Below are 25,658 nucleotides of genomic sequence, written 5' to 3' on the forward strand. Positions count from 1 at the left end.
TTAACATTTTCATTGGTTACGACAGAGATCAGTGAAATGATAAGCTTTCGAACTTCCATCACTTAACAATACCTTAGTCAAGAAGCGAATGTGGCTCTAAACCAAATAAGCAATTTAAAAACTCTTCAAACGCTGTGTCTCTGAATCGTCTGAATAAATACCATATTCTTTACTAACAGTCTTCAGTGATAAATGTGCTTATTTGCAATACACTTACTCAAGGAGTTATAAAGGGACCAGAGATAATGTAAAAGGTCCCTACTTGCTTTAGTATGCAGGAAAAAAAATACTACTTCAAGCCTGAAAATATATGATGGACAGTATATCTTCCATTTGGTTCTGATTACTTTTTGTAATCTACTGGGAGTTAATACCAGAGCACAGATCTTCTGTGTTTCTACAGAAGTCTCCCCTAAGGTAGGTGTAAGAATTACACCAGCTACAGAGGATGTGAATTTACTCTGGTAAAATTGCTACAAATACACCATCAAAATTATGTATCTATGAAAATTGGGAATATTTTTATTTTTCAGTCACTTTCAGGATATGATTACGTCCACAACGGAGGATTTACTTAATCCATAAAAATATATCATTTATTGTGCTTTTAACATAGCTCTTAAAAAAAAAACCCTTCAAGTAGCAAATACACTGTAACAAAATCGGAGTAGTATTTAAAACACCCAGATTAAACATCTAAATGATAAATATTGCATGGTACTGCACATCTGTTCTTTGTAGTGTTTTCCAGTAATACAGCATAGAGCAGCATTTCAGCAAACCAATTCAAACATGAGAATCGCTACAGAGCAAAAGCTCTTGTCACTGTTTGTGATTGTCTAATGGTATATGGTTCAATCATAAAGGGCAGCTGACAGGCTGGTATAAGAAATGAATTTTCTTCTTCCTCCTGACACATCAGGGTAGGGCCCCCTGCTGTAATGCAGAAAATCTTTTATGCAAAAAGAATACACCATCTTTCAGCACATGATTGCTATTCAGAAGATTCTGATTAGGTTTTTTGGTGCATTTTTTAAAATATTGATACAAAATTACACGAAGACCAAACTAAGAGACTAGGCTTATGTCTTAGCTTCCCCACGTAGTCATTCTGTGACCTCAGGCATATTACCTTTTTTCTCAATGCCTTTGTTGCCCCATCTTTGAAATGGGAATGGTAATAACAAAGTATGTTTCCTGTCCTAGAATTTTTTAAATGAGGTGGATAAAATGGATGAATATTTTTTGATTAAAAAGCTCAGCCTATGTAAAAAATACTACCCACGCAGTGCTGGGGAAAACAATGTTCTATTTTCAAACACTTAAAGAAGGGATAGTCACACTAAGAGCCCTAATTAAAAATAAATCAAACATGTGGCATAAAATGTTAACATTTCAAATTTTAAACATTTCTGGGTATGTTGCACAAAATGGAAACATTGCACTCTCCTTGGCACAGAAAGACCAAATCGCAAGCCTATCAGATGAGTCTGCGATGAAAACTAAACACTTTTTGTCTGTGGACTGTATGTTAACCACTTTGATAAATACTTCACATTTATCTTCTCAATGAATCCTCGCAACCTCTCCTTGAGGTAAGTGCTATTATTAAATCCATTTTAGAAATGAGAAAACTGAAGCCCAGAGAACTTTTTTTAATAGTCCCCCTGGTTGAAATATGTAAGGACAGGAGGACATTTGAAACTTTTTAAGAAAACTGGCAGTCAAGCCAGAGCCAACCCCAGTTTACGCTTTTAAGCACTTTGCTGGTTGTATTAGCATAGTAGAGCTGTATTGATTCATTTGATGAGATCGCCAATATTATGGGAAAGATGGGGGAGTAAAAAGGAAAAAAAAAAATAAAACACAAGACTTTTGAGCTGGAGAAGAGAGATGAGAGATTGGTGCTCACAGGAGACAGAGGTCCTCAGTCCTCTGGACAAAACCCAGTAGAAGCTTGGCAGAATAGGTGGGGGGAGTCATGGACCTCAGCTAAATTGGTGAGAGAGTCATGGAAGAGTGAGGAAAAGGACAAGGCAGGTGGGCTTCCCCCTGGAGAGCCAAGTACGATTATACCAATAATAGAGGCGAAGCAGAGGCTGGGAGGCAGGCTGGCGACATGCTAGTCACCTGGGAAAGGGATCTCTGAAGGGAAGAGGCACTAATGAATGTGATTTATGTGAGTTCATGTTCATAAGGCTGTATAAATGCAAGTTATTATTGCTTGAGAAGTCTTACATTCACCAGAAGGAAAGTGTTACCTGAGAGAGACATCAGAATAAGATATTCTGTGCAAATCAACTGGGGCTGCTATTCTGTGGCTAAAAACATCCTACCTCTGGCTGAGTATCCCGGGGTCTAATCTGAGATGGTCAGGAATGGATTAGTGCTACTTTCAGAGGGTTGGGGGGAGAGATCAGTGCACACCCTATCAGAGACTGAGGTGCTTCTGGGGTTTTTAAGAAATACAAAGGTGGAGTGCTGGGTGGCTCAGTTGATTGAGCGATTGAGCGTCGACTCTTGATTTCAGCTCACGTCATGATCCCAGGGCTGTGGGATCGAGCCCCCCATCGGGCTCTGTGCTGAGCGTGGAGGCTCCTTGAGATTCTCTCTCTCCTTCTGTCCCTCTCACCTGCTTACATGCAATCTTTCTCCTTAAAATAAAATTTTAAAAAGAGAAAGAAAGAAATACAAAGGCAAATCCTGCTCTGGGAAGGAATAGGGTAACCAACAGATATACTTGAAGGGGGTCTGAGAGGACAGGAAGCACTCAGAGAACAGAGCACGAAAGGTCTGGATGGAGGGAGAGTCCACAGGAGATGCTCATGGCAGAGGCTTAAATGGGAAAGCGCCTCCCCCTGGTGAGTTTGAGGATATTCAAGTTGACTGGAATGTCAAGTTTTCTATGCCAGTTTTTTGAATGGAGGTCTGTGGGTATATTCGAAGGAACCTAAGAGTTTTTGAATTCAAGAAACATTGTCTTACACTAAAATCTTTCCTGAGATTACCTAATTCCTTACAAAGAAATGCGTGCACCTGGGGGGCCCATTTATGAAAAAGAATAAAATACTATGAACAAAAATGATATGCAAAAGTAAGTATTTTTTAATGAAGCTACATAGGGCCCAGGCACATAAGAAGCTTTGAAGGTTAAGCATAGCGTTTGGTTAGGTTGGGACAGAAAGGGCAAAGCACTCAGTAAAGGTCTGACCTGATTCACTCCGCCTTCAGGGAGCCAGTAAGAAAAATGGTTGAATGGTTGGAAGGCTTTGGTGCCCTTGGTGCAAAACAAGAAAGAGGATTTTGATTACCAGTGTGGGAAGAGTGCCATAATATAAAAGCCCTGGAGAAGGTTCTGGCATTAGTTAGAAACCAAAGATTTTTCCGATTATCCCATGGATCTGGAACAAAAATCAAGGGACTCTGCCACAGAGTTACACTTACAAGAAATAATCTGCCTAGAAACACAAGGACGATATTCCAATTCAGCTTTGCTATTTTCTTAATGAGTGCTTTTTTTGTAGTCATATGCCTTGCTGTCAATGATCAGAAGCCAATAAAGATATCTTTAAATTAGTAATCAAACATACTAATAACCACCAGTAGATTGCCAGCTACTCATAGGCACACAACTTTCTCATGAATAGTTAATTGATTTATTACACCTTATATTGTCTATTATTTAATTCAGAGAAATCAGGCAGAGATTACAGGGAAACCCTGGGACCAGTCTATGAAACACTAATACCATACATTGACTCTTAAATCTGATTTGGCACATGGAGCCACATCATAACCAAACTAAACTGAGTGGTTCCAAGAATGACTTATGTGGATTAAATTAATTCATTGTGTTGAAAACTGTTAGGATTCTAACTCATTTCCAAGCAACTTCACTAAAACTGGGATGATGTCCCTTGGGAAGAGCCCATTGTTGAGTTAAATGACTAGTCTACTGTTTGAGGTGATTTTTTTTTAATATTCAGGGGAAAATGTTTTGAATCTTTTAAAAAGTCTCTTGAAAGTTATTGCAGAATATTGGGAAGACAAAGGTTATAAAATGTAAATTAAACCCTAAAGTAAAAAGATTATAACATAAAAGAAACTAGGGACAAAGTCAGGTTTTATGGGACCTTAAGCTTATACAAGTTGGAATCCTTTTAAAGAAACATAATTTTAAATTATGAATAAAAAATGTATACATGGGGCCCCTGAGTGACTCAGTCAGTTAAGCATCTGACTCTTGATTTTGACTCAGGTCATGATCCCAGAGTCATCAGATTGAGCCCCGTGTCAGGCTCTGTGCTGAACGTGGAACCTGCTTGGGATTCTCTCTCTCTCTCTCTCTCTCTCTCTCTCTCTCCCCCCCCCTTCTCTCTCCCCTTCTGCCTCTCCCCTCCATATGCTCTCTCTTTCCTTCTCCCTCTAAAATTAAAAAAAAAAAATTTTAATGCATCCAAAAATGGATATTCTCCAATGATGCTAGTAGGAACGCAGGCAAATAAGGGGTCTTGAAGATTAACCATCATTAGCTTCACAATACATTCACCTCCTAAGAGGAGCTAGGAATTATGATATTCCTTCGTCTTCTGAGTTACACAACACAGGACCTGAAATCTTTTCACTGGAATAAATTAAAGATGATCTTCCTCATAATTAGAGACAGCAATAAAGAGAGGTTAGTTGGTGTTAAAATTAATGCATCAAGGGGCGCCTGGGTGGCGCAGTCGGTTAAGCATCCGACTTCAGCCAGGTCACGATCTCGAGGTCCGTGAGTTCGAGCCCCGCGTCAGGCTCTGGGCTGATGGCTCAGAGCCTGGAGCCTGTTTCCGATTCTGTGTCTCCCTCTCTCTCTGCCCCTCCCCCGTTCATGCTCTGTCTCTCTCTGTCCCAAAAATAAATAAAAAACGTTGAAAAAAAAATTAAAAATTAATGCATCAAAATGAGTCCTATAAGCAGCCAAGAACCAGGAATACAGTGATCAGGCAGGAGCTAAGGATAAATCATGGGTAATTCTGTCGTTTAAAAACAAATAATTTAATGAGCACCGTTTATTAGAAAATAATGTGGCATAACCTTGTAAAGCGAAACATTCACAAACTCTAAACCTGACAATCCTGCTCCTAAGTGTATGTGTGTTACATATATATACATACACACAATTTGGTAGGATAAAATTTAAACTTCAACAGAAAACTGGCAAATTTTGTTTTGACTCTTAGTAAGGGAAGGGATATGCAAGCAGACAAACTATTAAAGGATTCAAAAATATTTTCACAGTTTTTGAAGTACTGATTCATTGCCGATTATCAAAAGTTAGTTAGGAAGGCTTGGTATCCATCCCTCCATCTCTCATCTTTTTGTTATCCTGGACAAAGGGTTCCCCCATGAATTTCCAACAGCAGGACTCATGGTTTATTGCTCTCATTGTTTCTTAGGCCACAGATTTAATCTGTCTGCTTGTGGATTAGCTGTTAGTGACTCTACACATTCCACACTCCTATCCCCATCACCCTATTCCTGCCCCTGCCTGCTCTCTCTAATGACACTGCCTAATATGGCAGATAAAAAGTAAATACGTCTCCTCCAGAAATTGTCATGAAGCCTAAGAAAACCACAGAAAATGAAAGACAGCATAATAACAATATACATTTACAAGGCTGTAAAATATCTAATGTATTTCCTGCCATGTAGCAGATGATCAATAAATAGAAGTTGAGCGAGTCGTTCCTGATGTTATGGCTGCCACTGTCACAGCCTAGGTCATTTGCAAGTAATACCAGTGCAGTGGAAGACGACGGAAGAAATAAGATATGTGTCCTCAATTAGCTCAACGGATGATATAACAACCATGTCAAACAGGGGGCTGCAATTTCAGAGAATAGCAAGGTATCGCAGATATAATTTTTGGCTACTTTAAACATAGCACCTTGTACAGACTACTAGCCAAATGCAAAGCAAATGCAAACTGCAAATGTCAACCAGACATTTAAACAAAGTCAAACCCTGAAAGGATTTACCTTGAAAGGAGGTGGTCACCTCCTAACTTGGTTGACTTGATCTTCAACTGCACTGGTCCTGCTCTACAGCTGTTCTGAGTAGGGAGTACAGTGGGGCTGGGGAGCGTAGAGAGAGAGAGAGAGAGAGTGTGTGTGTGTGTGTGTCCAGTAGCCCCATAGTCAGGTACAACAAAGCTTTGACTCCCTATATTCTCGCTTCAAATCTTTCTCCATGTAAAGGGTACTATGCCTAGACTTACCATACAGATCCTATAGAAACATTGAAACCTTCTGCTAAAGCCTAAGAGTGATTCTCAGGAACCCACGAGACCAGGGAAACTTTCCATTCTGAGAGGTACATTTCCTTCCTCCATGATTGACAATTGACAATAACTAAACAGGTAAAATTCTACCCCCTCAGGTCTGACAACTAATAACACGTTAATCATTTGACTGAGTTATATAAGAATTACATCCAAATAGGAACAATCAGTTCTTTATAACACATAAATGTAACAAAAATTTAAAAATTGCAGAGGTGGCCAAAATCTTTAGTCATCCTCTCATCTGTCAAAAGTGTCACCTTTAAATGTTTTCCAACCAGTAATATAAATTGAGAGACATGTGGCTCTGTAGTAGACATTTTGGTGGAAAAGATGAAATACACTGTTATTTTCTGACAAGATTCTTCACCCTTTTCTGCAAATGGCCATTCAATCATTAATAAATATTAAACTCTTACTTCGTAATAGGCACTGTTCTAAGGCCACTGGGATACACCAATGAAAAAAGCAGACAAAAATCCCAGTCCTCATGGAGATTCTTTTTTTTTTTTTTTTTTTTTTTTTTTTTTTTAATTTATTTTTGGGACAGAGAGAGACAGAGCATGAACGGGGGAGGGGCAGAGAGAGAGGGAGACACAGAATCGGAAACAGGCTCCAGGCTCCGAGCCATCGGCCCAGAGCCTGACGCGGGGCTCGAACTCACGGACCGCGAGATCGTGACCTGGCTGAAGTCGGACGCTCAACCGACTGCGCCACCCAGGCGCCCCAAGAGATTCTATGCTCATGTAGACGGACCAACAATAAGAATAAACATAATAAGGGGCGCCTGGGTGGCGCAGTCGGTTAAGCGTCCGACTTCAGCCAGGTCACGATCTCGCGGTCCGTGAGTTCGAGCCCCGCGTCAGGCTCTGGGCTGATGGCTCAGAGCCTGGAGCCTGTTTCCGCTTCTGTGCCTCCCTCTCTCTCTGCCCCTCCCCCGTTCATGCTCTGTCTCTCTCTGTCCCAAAAATAAATAAAAAACGTTGAAAAAAAAAATTTAAAAAAAAAAAAAAGAATAAACATAATAAATAAGCAGATTATATAGTAGATCAAAATGTAAGAAATACAATTAGAGCAGAGTAGGCAGTTAGGGAGTGGAAAGGGACCTTGAAGCCAGGATGCTTATGACCTCAATAAGGCAGTCAGGGCAGAGCTCCTAGAGAGGCTAACATTTGAACAAGGATCTGAAAGAGGTGAAGGAGTTCTCCGTAAGGATATCTGAGGAGAAAGTGTCCCCAGGAGAGCAGTCAATTCAAGCCTTAAAGAGGGAATGTGCACCGTGATGGAGGAAAACAGCGGAAGGGGGTGGTTTGGAGCAGAGTCAGTGAGGGAAGGGAAAGAGCAGAAGAGGGGAGGCAGAGAAGTACTAGGGCCAGATCATTCTGGACCTTAAGGGCCATTGTAAGGATTTCACATTTTACACTGAGAGAAGAGGGAATGCTAGTGAAGGTGGAGTGTGGTGGTTGTTGAAGGAAAGAGGACATGATTTGACTTTAAATGGATAAAGCATATCACTGAGAAGGGAATCCATATAAAAGGCCATCACAGTGACTCAGGGAAGAGAAGATAGTGTCTCCCACCAGGTAATAGCAAGGAAGATGATAAGGTATCAGATTCCAGGTGTATTTTGAAGGTAAAGTAAATAGGCTAACCGCTAAGAGAAGTTTCAAGGATGATTCCAAGGCTCTTAGCCTAAGCAACCGAAAAGGTGAACTTACTGTCAAGTGGGACAAATGGGAGTGCCTGAGCATGTTTGGGGGAAACCTTAAGGCATTGGTAAAACAATTGCAAACAGGAAAAAAAAAAAAATAGGAAGGGTCCTCATGAGAAAAGAAAGAAAGCTTCCTCTGTCCCTTCTTCTGACCCAAAATCAGCTGTAGAGCTAAGAATCCATTCTTTATTTGTGTGCTTGTTTCAATGTTTCAATACAAACTTGCTTTCTCTCTCTCTCTCCAGCCTTGAAAAAACATTTTAAAAGAAAGATATGCATGGAGGAGCATGCATATACAATTTTTAAAAACTGTGGTTGAAGAATCACATTACTGAATGAGATCAGAACAAAGTTTTGTAATATTTGTATTTCAGACTCAGATAAAGCAATGAATAATTTGTAAAACCTGTCTTAAATGTCATTTGTCTCTCTTGTCTGATATTAACATAGCCACTCTAGCTTTTGTTTGATTAGCACAGTGTATCTTTCCCCCTCCTTCTACTTGTAACCTATTCTATTTTTGTCCTTATACTTAAAACATATCTCTTGTAAACAGTGTATATTTGAGTCTGGCTTTTTTATTCAATCTGACAATCTCTTCTTTTCAATGGGGATATTGAGACCATTTATATTCAATGTGATTAGTAATAAAATTTGGTTTTGTCTACCACATCATATTTACATGTCTCACCTGTTCTTGGTTCCCCCTTTCCTGATTTCCTTGAAATTCATTGAGCTTTTTTCATGATGTTGTCTTATTTCTTTTGTTGGTTTAGTAGATAAATTTCTTTGCCATGTTATTTTCGTGGTTGCTTTAGGATTTATACTATATCTTATCGTAGTCTACCTTCAAATGACATTATACCACTCTAGGTACAGTACATAAGGATCTTACAATAATGTCTCATTTCTCTCTTCCTGACCTTTGTTCTATTTTTCTCATACATTTTACTTCTACTTCTACTGTAAACCCCAAAATACATTATTATTTTTTCTTTAAACAATCATCTTTCCAAGAGATTTAAATATCTTACATTTATTCACATAGTTACTAATCCAGTGTCTTCTTTCCTTCCTATAGGTTCAGATTTCCATCTGGTATCGCTTTTCTCCTGCCTAAAGGACTTCCACGAACAGTTCCTTTAGTACTCTTCTGCTAGTGATAAATTCTTACAGCTTTTGTGTGTCTGAAAAAGTCCTTATTTCACCGTTGTTTTTAGAAAATATTCTCATGGTGGAGTTGTTAATGCTGTGGTTGTAATTATTTTATAATATGTAAGTATATCAAATCGACACATTGTACACCTTAAACTAACACGTTATATGTCAAATATATCTCCATAAAATGCACAAGTTTTTTTTTATTTTTTTACTTTTTAAATCTATATTATTTTATTTTATTTTTAAGTAAACTCTACACCCAACATGGGGCTTGACCCACTCACGACCCTGAGATCAAAAGTTGCATGCTCCACCAACTGAGCCATCCAGGCACCCCCAGACAGTTTTTTTTTAACTTTTATTTAAAAATAAATACTTTCACTGGGTATAGAATTCAGATAGACTACCACAGTCTACTTGGGTTCCCTCCTCCCTGTGTTGTAGCCTTGAAACTCTCTACAGACAGTAAACTGGGGTAATCATAGGGCTCCCCATTTAGTTTTCCAACCTGTCAGGAATCACTGTTCTTCATTGTCTAATATCATGTCTTAAAAAGCATTATCTCATATATGTTTTCCAGATTTGTAGTTCCTTAGGGTAAGAAGGTAAGCCAGCTCCTTCTAAATTAGAAGGTTTTTTTTTTTTTAATACAGGGGAAAAAATAGGCAAATTCCATCCAAAAATGATCAACCAGAGTTATCTTCAATTGATGGTTAGTTAAGGAATGGCCTAGGGAAAAGGGGGGAAATGTGAATTAGGAATCATGTTGATTCTTCAGCTAAGAAAAGCTGCTGCTCATCTCCTGTTTGGCTAGTTAACCACAGTGGTCCCCAATGGACGTTTGCAATTTTTGTTGAAAATGGAGTCGAACCCTAAGTTAAAGGATATGGAGGAGGAAAGGGAAGAGGAAGAGGAGGAAGGAGGGGAGAGGAAGAAGAAAAAACCTGAAGTGTAGGAATATATTTTTAAAATACAGAATACTAAGGACAAAACCAAGTTTCTGTCATATAACTTCCTGTTATATATTATTTCTCAGTAAAACCACAAAATTCTATATTTTTAGGACCCTGCATCAATGTGCTCCCTTTAAGCCTAGGACCTAATTGGACCATTCAATTTCTCAACTTTAAAGGACATGACATATAATACAATCTTTGTATATCATTTAGGGTGATGAAATTTAGGAAAATTTCTGATGCAAATGAAAATTGACAGCAACTTTCAAATACTGACCAGTTGGGAGACTTAATTAATCCAGCTGAATATACTAACACCAGTTTGACATAGTAGCTGCAAGTTTGGGTGTTAATACTAGGTTTCCTAAGTGATAAAGATTTTCTTTTTCTTTAGGGAGTTACAATGTTTCCCAAGTCTTGTACATTTATTCCCATGACAACAGAAAATGATCTATACCCAGATTAAAATAAGGAATGAAAAGTGGTGCTCATCCTTGACATGGCAAGATATTATCACATAATCACACTTAAGAATAATAAAACAATACTTTATACACTTAGGTAGAGAGTGAGGAAACAACTATTAAATGTCTTTTAAATATGGCTCTGTCTTCCCCAGAAATGTGAGTTTTTATAACAGAACTTGAATATATGGTACAAAACATACAATTCCGAATTCGAAATGCAAAACTAAGTTTATTGACCTTGGCAATAAATAATAATGTTTCTAAGCAGAAATGCATCCTACACCTGTGTTGTACAGAAAGGACATTAACTTCCTCTCACTTAGTCTATCAACCAGCTTTGAAATGCAATTTTGAGAGATAACAGCAAGATAACATCCCCTGTGAGAAATATCTGATCAATGCTATGAAATTCTCAATAAAGGTAGGAGTTTTTCAATCTATAAAAATTCTTAAAAACATCTGTTTAATTAACATATATATACATACATACACACACATATATTAAATTCAAGAATAGCAGAATTGCTAAGGATAATGGAGAGCACAATCCAATAGTATTAATAACCATTGTATCTCAAAACTCTACTTAGAAAAGTCCAGGCTCTTTCCTTAAGATACCTTCTATACAGCGAATGTGGAAGGGGGCATGAAGGATGTTCATTGATATAAAATTAAGCTAAAAGATACTTTGGTCTCAATTATCTAGATATTTTGAGTAAATGCCAGATGGTTTCCTCATTTTTCACTTCCTTTGCAGGGAACAAACAGCCTATGTCTTCTTTACAGGAAAAACTTTGCTCCCATTATATCATTGACAAATTTCAAAAGTATAAAATGACTTTCAGATGAGTCATCTCCAAGAGACCAGAGACTTGAACAGTTCCCGCCTTAAATATAGGACTTCTTAGCGGTTTCATAAAAATCCTGGCACTTTAACCCCAGGATAGCAGCTGGTGATCCTCCCCCAGTGAAACTTTGGTGTCTGCATGAGTTTAACCCTATGACTCTTCTCTGGGTCCCTCAGCACGCTGTCACTCCCTTGTCATCCAGCATAGCCCGAAGACTTTGCTCCTTCCTTCCACCCTCTTTGATATGTCCCAGCTCTTCTGGGCGGGCTGATACTCAGATACTCTGGCTGCACTTCCTCAGCACACCCCCATTACAGAGTTTCTTCACTGGTGACAGAAAAAAGGGAGAAAAAAGGACATTTGAGACACATGCTATGCCTGGATGTACTTGTCACTAACCTCACAAACCAAAATTTGCAAAATTTAGTCAGTGCACAATTGTTGAGTTTGTACGACACACAATATTTAGCTTGGCTATATTTTAATTGTGGTATTTGCTTATTTGACTGTTTTTTTTTTTTTTTTTTTTAAGTGCCAAATGATCCTAGGAACCATCTTAGTTTCGGGAGGAAAAAAAAAAACACTAAAAAACAACAACAAAATTTAAATGAAAATTACAATTCCAGGCTGATATCTCCAACCTTTAAAATATCAATAAGAGGGGTACCTATGTGGCTCAGTCAGTTAAGTGTACGACTTTGGCTCAGGTCATGATCTCACGGTTCATGAGTTTGAGCCCCACATCAGGCTCTGTGCTGACAGCTCAGAGCCTGGAGCCTGCTTTAGATTCTGTGTCTTCCTCTCTCTCTGCCCGTCCCCTGATCATGCCTACTCCCTCTCTCTCAATATAAACAAAAACATTTTAAAAAATAAAAAATAAAATAAAACATCAATGACAAATAATTCCATACAAGAGTCCAATTCATGCTGTCATCTAAGGAGTGTATTCCACACCCCCTGGGAGTCCCATCAGGGTGCCGGGCTAGTAAATGCATACTGTAGCAACCTATCGTTTTTATATGGGTATGGATGTGTGGTAACACCCTCTGTTAAGAAAAAATTAAAATTAAAATTTTCTCTGCCATGCTCCCTAGTCTTAACCAAACATTGTTTCAATCGCTTTCTGGGGAAAGCCCTTGTTCTGTCCATGACCCCCCAGGTGAAGATTCAGAGGCCTCATGTCAGGGCCAGAACACAAAAGCAGGCTCCCTAACTTTCTTTTTTTTTTTTTTTTAATTTTTTTTTTCAACGTTTTTTTTATTTATTTTTGGGACAGAGAGAGACAGAGCATGAACGGGGGAGGGGCAGAGAGAGAGGGAGACACAGAATCGGAAACAGGCTCCAGGCTCTGAGCCATCAGCCCAGAGCCTGACGCGGGGCTCGAACTCACGGACCGCGAGATCGTGACCTGGCTGAAGTCGGACGCTTAACCGACTGCGCCACCCAGGCGCCCCCCTAACTTTCTTAATAAATGTGTTGATATCACCACTTGGTTCCCAAAAAGATGCCCTCTGTTCTTATTCCACAGTGGGCATAACTGATGTACACCACACTTGAAAGAATCACCTTGAAATGTTTGACATCCAGTTCCAACCAAAAACCCAATGGACAGAAAGTAAATGTAAGAATGCTCATCTGTCTGCTCCTCTGAAAGTCTAAGTTCTAGACCTACATCTTATTAAACATCAAAAGGTTACATACTCGGGCAACTTCTCTTCATGATACAACCTGGCCCTTTGTCAAAGGACATTACAAGAATGATCCATGTCGATCACACTGCTGTATGCGTGATGAAGCACTCGTTAAGAATGTTTGCCCATTCCGTTACACACGTTACATATACAATAGTTACAAGGGTTAGTTACAGGAACGTATTGCATTTGTCTTCTTAACAGGCGGTTTGAGTTGCTTCTAGGAAAACCAAAACTACATCCCTGCCCTCACTCCAAGCCTTGGACCCTCTCATTAACACATTTGCATTCACAGGTGTCCAGCTTCTGTTCTCCTCTATGACACACGTTCCATCTTCTGTATTACCAACCCCCCAATTTCTCAACATTCTCTCTGCATCAGCTGTGCTGCAATATTCTTCATATAAAATAAAACCCACATTTGACCCCACATGCCCTGTGGCTAATAACCGTTTCTCTGCTCCTCTTTGATAGCAAAACTCCTTGAAAGAATGGTCTAAACTCACTGTCTGTCAGTTCCTCCCTGCCCATTCCCTCTTGAACCTGCCCAGTTTAATTTTATCCAACCAGCATCACTGAGACATCTATTGTTGGAGTCACCACTGACTGTTCCAATCCTCTGTCTTTATTTTATCCAGACAGTGGAACAAGTTGGGAGAGATATTCATTGGGGTGCAAATTTTGAGGAGGTGCCAAAAACTCAGTAACTGACATAAATAATGTTTCAATGTAATATTTTTCAATGAAAATAAATGCAAAAAACTTCATGATGAACAAAATGTCAAAATTTTGAATAAAGACAGCATTTGATCAGGCTCAGACCAATGTAAGGGGAGCAAAGTAAATGTTTAAAGGTGGGATCAGATCCTGTTTCTGTGTAAAAGGTGACATTTTGTTTAAATATTAACATCCAAAGTTCTTACACTAACCTCTAACACTACTTGTAAAAGTTTACCTGCAACAGAATCAGAATCACCTGGAGTCTTGGGTGTCTGGGTGGCTCAGTCAGTGGAGCATCCAACTCTTGATTTCGGCTCAGGTCATGATCCCAGGATTGGGGGGTTGAGCCCCACATGGAGCTCCCTGCCCCTTTCCATCTGTCACACACACCCCCGCCCCCGCCCACTGACCCTGGCAAACTGAGTGTGGAGCCTGCTTGATATCTTCTTCCCCTGCCCCTCTCCCCTACTCATGCTTTCTCTTTCTCTCTCTCTAAAAAAATATAAATAAATAATAAGTACTTTTTAAAACCCATTAAAAAAAAAAAAAAGAATCACCTGGGGTCTTGTTAAAGCGCCAATTGCTAGATCCCACCTCCCCAGAGCTTCAGATTTAGGAACCCTGGGTAGGGCCCATTAATTAGCATTTGTAACAAGTTTCCAGGAGATGCTGAGGCTGTCGGTCTGGGGTTCATGCTGTGAAAACCAAGAGCCTGCAGTATTTTTTACTTCTCTAAATTCATCCCCCATTACTTCCCATCTTCTTTCGCTGCTCCAGCCACTCTGACCTTTTTGGCCTTCAAGCCAGCTCCTACTTCAGGACCTTTGTAATTTCTTTCCTTCTGTCTGGAACATTCCTCCCCTAGATAACCACAAGGCCACTCCTTCCTTGAGTTCTCAGATCAAAAACCCTTTTAATAAGGTTTTTTCTCAATACACCATATAAAATACCAAACTTGCCTCACCCTTGTCTGTAGTGCTTTATTTTTCTCCATAGAGCCTATCACCATCTGTTATCTATTTATTATTTTTCTCTTCCCTCAAGAATGTAAGCTCCATGACAGACATTCTATACTTATTTCAATATCAATTCCAGAACCTAAAAAGTACTTGGCACATAGGTGCTCAATAAATATTTGAAAGAAATGAATGAGTGAGGGAATGAATGGATGAATGAATGAATGAATGAACGAATGGGAATTGGGCATTCACCCTAGACTATTTCCACATCTGTTTCCAAGTTGCATAAGTGGAGGGAATAGTCAAATTTATCATGTGAGTCTGAGCAAGTCACTTAACTGCAGCCTCTTCCTGCAAAGTTTTATTGTAAAATCACCTTAATTGGCTTAATCAACCAAAAAAAATGACATTAATTCAGTAACCAATACCAGAAGCTTCCAATTCTCCGTTCTGTTTTACCCACATTGCTGACTTAGTGTGCATAGAGGACCACTTAAGGTGGCTAAAATTATAATCCTTCTACCCTGTTGCCACCTGCTTCCAATAGCTGTAAACCGATCTGTTCCTATGAAGAATCATCTCTGAGCTTTTATTTCCTTAAACTATTTTTTTCTCTCATTCTCCTCTATCACGCTCTTTATTCTCCCCAGAGAGTCACCTAGTTTTGCCCAGCTAAGAGTCATTCCACCTTCTTCTTTACCAAGTGGCTCCAATTTAAGTGTCCATTCTCCTCATAAGACTCAGGGTAAGCCATGATTAGGAATCCTGTTGGGATGATCCTGTTTCCTTGGCTAGCAGCTGGTGAAAGCGTGTGCATATCACTTAGTTCCAGTCTATGGTCATAGACTACTGGAGGCCTCAGGAAAATTTAACTGCCTCTCACTAAAGAGACACTGGTATCAAAGAAATCAAAGATCCTTCCACTATCCAACATCGTGGTACCTGCACCTGATGTCTAGACCTGCAGCAACAACTTTGTAACCTTGAGGGAAGCTAGTGGAGGATAAAGGAGAGATAACTGAGGAGAAAAAAATAGAAAGACATTGGTTCTTGATTAATCAAGGAGCCAATGAGCGAACAGCACTGGAGCTATGCTTTCTTGAGATTTCTTGGTATGTAGGACAATTGGGTTAAGACAGTTAGGTTTGGGGTTAGGAATCATCACTTGCATCCTTCCTCATATGGGGACTGTGCTCAGTAGCAACATTACAACAGCGCAGTTACACACACAATCTGTATGTAAGGCAAGCTATATATCACATGTACAACTTTGCATCCTGGAATATAGCCCTTTCCAACCGCCATAAATTGCTTCCTGGGAATCAAATGCCTATTGTGGGGCATCTCATGCTGAGGTATCCATGTTAAATTTCAGGTAGATCCCAGTCTCTTTAAGGTACCAAATAAATACAAACATCTGCTTCCTCAATGTGGCCCAGAAAGAAGTTGGTTTACATCTATCAACCCATGAAAGGAAATAAGTGGTTTTTATCATACACAATGACCAAAAATAGTAATCATTGCTTATTATTATTATAAGATGAGACCTAGGGGAGAAAATTTATCTTGAACTTTGTAGGACCTTTTTATACAATCAGCTCAATAGAGTTTCTACACAATTTCACAGATAAAAATGAAAGGGCTATGTGACATTTAAAAGAGCCCCTATAGATACTCATAATTTGAATAATTGTGATATGTCTGTTTCAGATATTCTGAAATCTCTGAATCAAAACCATTATAATATAACTATCAAATATCTCATGACACTAGGGGCACCTGGCTCAGTTGGTTGAAGGTCTGACTTCAGCCCAGGTCATGACTCTGTGCTTCGTGGGTTTGAACCCCACGTCGGGCTCTGTGCTGACAGGCTCAGAGCCTGGAGCCTGCTTCAGATTCTGTGTCTCCCTCTCTCTCTCTGCCCCTCCCCACTCTGTCTCTCTGTCTCCCAAAAATCAATAAACATTAAAAAAATATTCAAATATCTCATGACACTTAACTGTTTATTGCCTCATAAAGTATTTGCATCACTGGGCTTTTTTTCTTTTCAAAGTTTACTTTTAGAAGTTCATTCTCAGGGAGCCTACGTGGCTCAGTCAGCGAATCGTCCACCTCTTGACTTCCACTCAGATCATGATCTCATGGTTCGTGAGATCAAGCTTTGCATCGGACTCTGTGCTGACAGTGAGGAGCCTGCTTGGGATGTTCTCCGCCCCTCCTCTACTCCTCCCCCTGCTGGCACTCTCTCTCTGTTTCTCTCTCTCTCTCTTCCCCCCACCTTTCTAAATAAATAAATAAATGAATAAATAAATAAACAAACTTCAGAAGCTGACTATCTCCCAGTGACTTGTTCTCACTGGGTCACTGCTGCAGTGTAGTTAAAACTGTAAAGTTCTGCTTTGTTTCACATTTTTTGTTAGCTCCAGCTCCAGCGCTGTATTGGCAAGGGCTAGGGGTTTCTTCTAGAGTTTGGCTAATACTCCTTACTCAGGAAACCTCCAGATGGACATCGCAGAGATGCTGGTTCAGTTTTTTTCTTTTCAATTTGGACATGTCACGCACAACCTCACTGATGTATAAAACATCAGTAGAAAATGTAGAAAAGTTATGTTGCTTTTTGCCTGCGTATACCCTTTTTATGATGAGCTGAGATGTTTTTCCACAGGCAAAAGTTTTCCTAAAGAAAAACTATAAAAAATAAAAACCTAAAATAGAATAATTTAAACAGAAACTTTGCATTCAGATTTTTACAGTTTCCTGCATAAAAAAATAGAAGATGCTGTGAAGTCTCTAGGAAAGCAAAAATGTCTAACTAGAATGACACTTTTGAGAAGGCGTAGGGGATGTCCAAATTACATCATGTTGTATATTTCAAGATTTAATCATCATGGGTCAGATTATCCAAGAGGACTCCACCCTGAATTTCAGAATTGTATTTGTTATTATCATGCTCTCATGAGAATGATAAGTAAATAAACATTGTCCAATTGTTTTAGGTGGATATTCCAAGGCACATAGAAATCATGATGTAAAAATATTGCCTTTGCAGGATTTCTTTACGGATATCCAGTTCAGAAAATATTTTGAGAACATGGAATCACCTGAGTATTGTTTTACTGCTGCTATAGTTTTTCACTTGCAAACCTTTTGAAACTCATACGAATACTATATCCATATTAGGACATACAAAAACGGGAGCGCCTGGGTAGCTCAGTCGGTTGAGCGTCTGACTTCAGCTCAGGTCATGATCTTGCAGTCTGTGATTTGAGCCCGGCGTCAGACTCTGTGCTGACAGCTCAGAGCCTGGAGGCTGCTTCGGATTCTGTGTCTTCCTCTCTCTGGCCCTCCCCCACTCACGCTCTGTCTCTCTCACTCAAAAAAAAAAAAAAAAAGAATAAATGTTAAAAAAAATTTTAATAAAAAAAAGAACATACAAAAACACTATGAATTCCTTTGTAAAATAATGAAAATAAATAGTCCTGGTTCTTACCTTTTCCTTTTATGGGGAAGTATAGTTTCCTTCTATTGGGAGTTAGTGGAATGGTTTAGATCAGTCAAATTTGACTGATCTAAATTTATATCCTGGATCTATTGATCCATGATACTGGACAAATCTATTAACATGTAAGACTCTTAAATTCTTCATCTGTAAAAATGGGAGGAAGAAGGGCCATAGCTCTCCATACTCATCTGTCATAAGGTCCTTCACACTGGATTACAATTGTCTGGTTACTTGTCTGTTTCTGCCATGAAATTATGAGTTTCCTAGGGGGTAGGAGAATGTCTTTGGAACAGGGGTCCTCAACCTTGGCTGCACATAAGAATCACCTGGGCAGTTTCCAAAACCCTAGGACCCAAGCTTAACCATTTAAATGATTATCCCTGAGGGTAGACCAACATGTCTTTCTTAGATTTCTCAAATGGGTTCACCTAACGTGAACCAAGAGTGAGAACCACTACACAGTACCTGGTGTACGGGGCAAATGTCGAATAGAATAAGTAAACCTAGTAAGTAAATGAGTGAAAGATGTCACATACCACATTATAATATTGACCTATCCATCTTCCGCCACTAGTCTGTGAGCTCATAGTATGAGAAATGCCATTATATTTGCTTTCCATCTTCATCTAACACAGTGTCTTATTGGCTTTATACCCTTGGGCGTGTATTAAGAGTTCGATGGTGGGTTGAGAAAGACAATATGAAATAAGGCAAAAAGAGTTTCCTTGGTCAATTAAATTAAAGATTTTTTAAGTAGATAAAAAGCGTAAGAAAAGATTAGATTTGCTCATGTATCTCAAATGGAAAAAGAGAAAAACGAGTTCTACTTTCATATGTACTGTGATAATTCCATAAATATAGAACTATGTACTAAATAGCCAGTATACAACAGACAATTTTGCCTTGACTGAGTACCCAGAGAAAATTAGGAAACAAATGGGCAAATGCACCCTTTTTGGCTTTTATCTGGACTGCTTTGGGCTCTGCAGGAAGAGCTGAGCCCATCATCCAGGGAGGACAGTCTCACAAACATTAATGTACACAACACATTATTTACTGGATGGTCATTTCTTAGAAACTGTTTTGAGTAGCCAGTAATGCCTGCTTCCAATTTTAGTAAATGCTTGCTCTTATATTCTCCCCCACAGTGTGAACTAGATGAGATTTGCTTGCTCCCCTGGCCTAAATAAGGCTGAAATATTCTTAAACTCTACAAGACAAAGCCAGAGACTCTCATCTTTGAGGATGAAACGTTTACTGAATTTATCCTGCAAAATTCTTTCTTCAGCATCAAAATAGTTTAAAAGTGTGTGTGTGTGTGTGTGTGTGTGTGTTTATTTGTTTGCTTGTTATTTACTTATCTACTTTGGTAAGTTCATACCCATTAAATGTTTGATAGGATTATCATAACATGTTAAAGAAAATTTTCACAGGAAGTTGTATATGTGAGTACCAACTGGTATAAAAGCAAAAGAAAAATTAAAATAATAAGTGTATAAAATAAAAGCAAAACATAAAATTGGCCAAGTATTTGACACCTGTCAGTGTCACCCAAAGATACTTCACCCTGGAAGCAGCAGTGTATTTCAACCTCCAACATTTTTTGTCACTCCTATAAAAGCAGCCTTGTTAGTTCTGCCCTCAATACCCCTGAGGTTTGAGTCCCAACTCTTCAAGACTATTCCTTTTACCTCCATGTATTAGTACCAGCTGAGGAGCACTCCCTCTTCAAAGGTCTGAGTCCCAGTTCCCTGGGGTTCCTTCTCCAGACTTGAAAGCTTTAGTAGCCTCAATCTTTTATTTTTGTTCTCCCAGCCCCACTTTTTGTGCAATTATTACCTCTATATTCCATTAGTCTTTGCTTTTTTCATTTTCAGCTCTCCAACACCTGTGTAATCAACTCCTTCTATTAAATTCTCTATTGAGATACCTAGTGTGGTTTGTTCTTTGCCTGCTGGGACTTGACTAATACACACATGAAGGAGAACTGTGTAGCAGTTGGAAGCAACAAATTAATGTACACATAAGCAACATTAAAAAATATTGGGGTGCCTGGGTGACTCAGTTGGTTAAGCGTCCAACTTCAGCTCATGTCATGATCTCAGGGTTGGTGGGTTCAAGCCCTACGTCCGGCTCTGTGCTGACAGCTCAGAGCCTGGAGCCTGCTTCAGATTCTGTATCTCCCTCTCTCTCTGCCCCTTCCCCACTTGCACTCTGCCTTTCTCACTCTCGAAAATGAATAAATGTTAAATAAATAAATAAATATTAAATACAGGGTACTGAGTTAAAGACCAGGAAACAGAACACGATCATTAACATGATGTCATTTACATAAATTAAAAATAATTCCTTCAGAAAATCAGTATGTATTTTCTTTTTTTTTTTAATTTTTTTTTTTAACATTTATTTATTTTTGAGACAGAGAGAGACAGAGCATGAACGGGGGAGGGTCAGAGAGAGAGGGAGACACAGAATCGGAAGCAGGCTCCAGGCTCTGAGCCATCAGCCCAGAGCCCCACCCGGGGCTGGAACTCATCACAGACCGCGAGATCGTGACCTGAGCTGAAGTCGGACGTTTAACCGACTGAGCCACCCAGGAGCCCCAAGTATGCATTTTCAAGAATACATGCAACATATTAGAATGGCGGCTTATGACAGAGATAGGAACCAAAGTGAGATATAGACATAAAGGAGAATGAAGGGAAGGAGGGAAGGAGGGTAAAAGGAAGGAAAGAAGGTATCTATGAAAAGGACTTTGCATGAATCAATGATTATAACATGCCATTTATTGAGATTTATGATTAACTCAACCTTTTGCCCTTAAGAGCATGAGAATCATGAGTTTAAATTGCAAATGACAGTGGCACTTGGGCCTAGTCAGTTGAGCCACCAACTCTTGATTTTGCCTCAGGTCATGATCTCATGTCATGAATTCCACAGCGGGAACTGAGAATGGAGCCTGCTTGGGATTCTCTCTTTTTCTCTCTCTCTCTCTCTCTCAAAAAAAAAAATTTTTTTTTTGAATTGCGAGTGACCAAAAATCAAACTAACTTGGGGGGAGGTAAGGGCTAATTTCTTGGCTTATGTAACAAAACAAAACAAAACAAAAATCACACATAGCTGAATCCAGGGGCTCAATTACACCATGTTATGTTACTCTGTCTTTTGCTTTTCTCTGAATTGGTTTCTATCTAGCACATTATCTCCACAACAAAGAACCTAGAAAATCAAGGCTTTTATTTTAGTGTATAAGGCATCTGAACATTTTTTTTTTTTCTCTCCTTTATCATCACTCTGGCCAAAGTTATAGGATAATGCTCATTGGCTCTGATTGGTCTGCTCAGGTCATGTGCACTTCCTGAACCAATCACTATGGGGACAAATACTTTTTATTGGCCAATCATGGGTCATTCTCCCCAGAGAGTGGTTTCAGTTTCATGGAACCTGTTACTAGAAGCAAATTCTTCAATACAACCTCAATGCCATTAAAATGTTTCCAAAACTGCTCAATTACTATTAAAGAATTCTACAATGGCACTGTTCTTTCAGTAGAAATATTATATCTGGGTACATCACAGAGGTAGAGCTGGTCTTTAAAGAGAGGACAAAGAACATGACTCACGGCCATGTGGCTTTATTTTAGGAATGCTGTGAATTCCTCTTGCCTAAAATATCTTCCCCATCTGCCAACCACAGTCTTAAATTCCAGTTCCACTACTGAGATTCATTGTTGTGAGCCTATAACATGGACCCTCCAACTGCTTGGAAAAAGTAAATGTCTCTTTGAATTTATCAGCTTTTTAAAAAATGTTTATTTATTTTTGAGAGAGAGAGCATGCACAAGCGGGGGAGGGAAAGGGACAGAGGATCTGAAGTGGGTTCTGCACTGACAGTAGTGATTCAGGTGTGGGACTTGAACTCACATACCTCGAGATCATGACTTGAACCCTGAGATCATGACCTGAGCCAAAGTCAGGTGCTCGACCAACTGAGCCACCCAGGCGCCCCACATTTATCAGTTTTTAACACCTAAGTATTGATTACCTTATCAGATTAATGATGATAGGGAAGACAATAGTGAGGGGTCCCTCAGAGAAAAGAGTCTAAATGTGTTAAACTATCACAAAAGGCAGACTTGCAACTGTGTGCCCAGAGTGATAGGGAAGAGTGAGGAGAAGGCTGGCAGGTGATAGGGGACACTTGAGACACAACCTAATTCACAAATCCTCTTGGTAAAACTACTCATTACATCTTAATTACATCTTAGGAGGGGCGTCCTATGAGAAAATGCCCTAACAAGACAAGTTCTTAATAAGGCAAATTCCATATTTGAGACATGGCTGTAGAAGAGCATCTGTCCTGGGTCTGCAGGAAGAAAGAAGATTGTCTAAACAAAAGAGAGCCACCAGGAAGAACCTCAGACTCTAACAACTCTCTTGAAGTGTTTCTTGCTTCTAATAGTTATGCATATCCCAAGGACCCTTGTTGATCTTTTCTGTGGATATGAAGGTGCCAGTGTCTAAATGGCTTTTTTTTTTTTTTTCAGCTAATGCAGTTAACACAGAGCAATACCTCAAAGCTAGCATCCCATGTGATTTGGGACAAGATATTGTCCTTTCCTATATTGTCCCAATTTTGAACCCCTTATTACTAAGTTTCCTATCTCAGGCTCCATCTTCCTAAAAGTAACTGTAACAATGTATAACAATACAAACCTTCCCCAAAGTTTAGTAAGTAGACTGAAGGAAAAAAAGGAGGGAGGAAGAGAAGGGGGAAAGAAAGGGAGGCAAGAACCACTGGCAGTGATTATCTGCAGGAAAAGGAATGTGATGAAGGTCCAGATAGTTAATAAAAAAATAAGCCTTTTCATTCTATATATTTTATTATGGCTTGGTTTTTGTTTACAGTGATCATGAATTCATGAATCCTTTTAGTGACTTAGAATTTAGTAAAATTTGTATTTAATTGATTCTACTTCTAAAAGATCTTTGTTTTAGGATTAAACTTGAGGGAGACGGGGCCAGCTCTGTCGCCTAAATACTGACCACATAGAGAAAAAGTGTATCCTATAAAAGCTGGCGTTGCCTGGAGCTTAAGAATAATGCTTAAGTGATATAAAACCAAGCTGAATAAAAATGCAAAATACTCCAATTCTTTGTTACATCTGCTTTTCTCTTTTTTCAAATAGAATGAACTACTGCTGTTCTTGAGAGTGTCATAAAGATACAGGTCGGTTATGCCGCTCCCCTGGATGGGTTTCAGTTGGTAATAAATGGTTTTCTGAGACATCTGAGTTAAAGCTCTTATGTAAATAGAGAGAGGCTTACATAATGCTCTTTAAACTAGAACTTTGAAGACAATCTGCACTAGGCATATGAAATCTGTCTGTACTGCAAATGACATCTGAAAACTAACAGGAAACCATCCAAGAAGTGGTTTAAGAAAACAGGAAGAATAAACACCCACAGTGAGAGCTTCTGATCAATCATTTAACCAAACCTCAACCACGACCAGTGAATACGTACGTAAGAGGTGTATCTTGGGCTTATAGTAATGCTACTAACCAAAGCGCACTTCAGCAGCCCTCAGGAGGATCGTTCATTGTAAATTTCTATGTAAAATTCCCCAGGGGCTGGAGCTGTGCCTTCGGCTGTTTCCCTCCCAGTAAGGTTAGACAGTGCATCATCTCACGGAAGAAGCTAAACTAGTATTGATTTTCCAATTTCTAAAAGGAGTAACCATTTCGAGCAAAGGCACGCTGGGGGGTGGGGGGTGGGGTCTGCGTAAAGGAGAAACACATTGCAAACCGAAAGCGCTGCGGAGATGGGAAGAGGGAGCTGTGGTAAGCGAACAGAGGCTCCTCTCTGCCCAAGTAGCGGGGGGTTGCGAAGTTCTCGCCACAACAGCTGCGACGTTCTAATTCTGTAGACCAGCCAGGAGAGAAGTTTCTCTGCCAAAAGACAGAAATTTCTGTATTGGGGGGGGGGGGTGGGGGGAGAAACGGGAAGGACCATCTTTCATCCGTTCTCACTCCCGCCTCACCTACGTTACCCCCGGATCCTGATGCCCTCCCTTCCGACCCCCTCGGTGAGCAGCAGGTGGGCGGGGAGCGCGAGCTGGCGCTGGCCGGGAGCTAAACGCCGCCAGACTTTCCCGAGAGCCCCCCCCCCCCCCCCCCCCGCCCAGCCTCTCCCCACCCGCGGCCTCGGAGCCCAGCCCCGCCTCCCCGCCCCGCAATCCCGGGGCCCCAGGCCGCGCACGGATCCGAGGCGACGTGTTCGAGCCCCCCAAAACGAGTGAGCTAACTTTCAGGTCCACCCCCACCCTGAGACTGCCTTTTCACCCGCGACCCGGAGTGCGCGCTAAGCAGCAGCCAAGTGAGAGCGTGCGTCGGTCAGCGCGCGGGGGAGCCGTGCGGCGGGCGGCCCGAGGGCCCGGCGCGCAGGAGCGCTGGAGGGAGCCGCAGCGCCTGGAGCCTCGGAAAGCATCTGCCCTGCTGGGGCCCGCAGGGGCGCCCCTCTCAGCGCCGCCCCCTTCCGCGACAGCCCCTGCGGGGCCCAAAGGCTGCGCGGGGATGGGCAACCCGCGGGCAGAGACCCCCTCCCGCCCGCATCTGCTAACTTTCCTAACATCTCCCCCCTCACCCTGCCATGTAACACACTATTTACGACCGCGTAGACTCGCGCTCACGCACGCCTGCCCTTTTCCCCAGAAGCCTGAAAGTGGCTGAATGGAAACACTGACACGTGAAAACTCTATTCTGAGTGACTTAGTATCCGCCGCCTTGAGGTTTTAATCTTGCCCTGCTCGTCCCGCCCGGTGCTCCGGGCAGCTGTCCGAACGGTCCGGCAGTCTTTACTGTCCCTAGGGATGAGGAGGCGAGGAGGAAGGGGGAGGAGGAAACGTGAGAGGTCTGGGGCCACCAGGAATATCCAAGGGGAGACTCCGAATTCTAATCCCAAGAATTTAAGTCCACGTGCATTGTTTCCAAACCAAATGCACATGGCAGCTCTCTTCGGAGCCCTAGGATCCCTAACTTGTATTTTAGGAATAGAGAGAAGGGACGCGCCACCACAGACCATCTGTCCTTGGGGGGTAAGGGTACTGCTTACCTTAATCCTGCCCTTTCCCTGCCCCCCGCCCCCGCCGTTGGCAACAGGTGTTCAAATATGGGAGAGGCACATACACGCGCACCTGGCTCACTCTTCACCTTGGTGGCCGACGCCAGCCACGTGTTGGCCCCAGACAGGGTCAGACAGGCCGTGCTTGTCTCGTTGGCATGGGTGCCTGTGGCTAGCATGGTGTGAGATTTTAAAATGTC

At 40.7% G+C, this 25,658-nt stretch overlaps 1 pseudogene; it reads left to right on the plus strand.

Annotated features, from left to right (window-relative positions):
• Positions 1-25,067, plus strand: part of LOC131515451 (uncharacterized) — a 103,375-nt pseudogene extending 78,308 nt beyond the window's left edge.
• The last annotated feature ends 591 nt before the right edge of the window (positions 25,068-25,658 follow it).

Source organism: Neofelis nebulosa, chromosome 6, assembly GCF_028018385.1.
Source record: "Neofelis nebulosa isolate mNeoNeb1 chromosome 6, mNeoNeb1.pri, whole genome shotgun sequence".
NCBI lineage: Eukaryota > Metazoa > Chordata > Mammalia > Carnivora > Felidae > Neofelis > Neofelis nebulosa.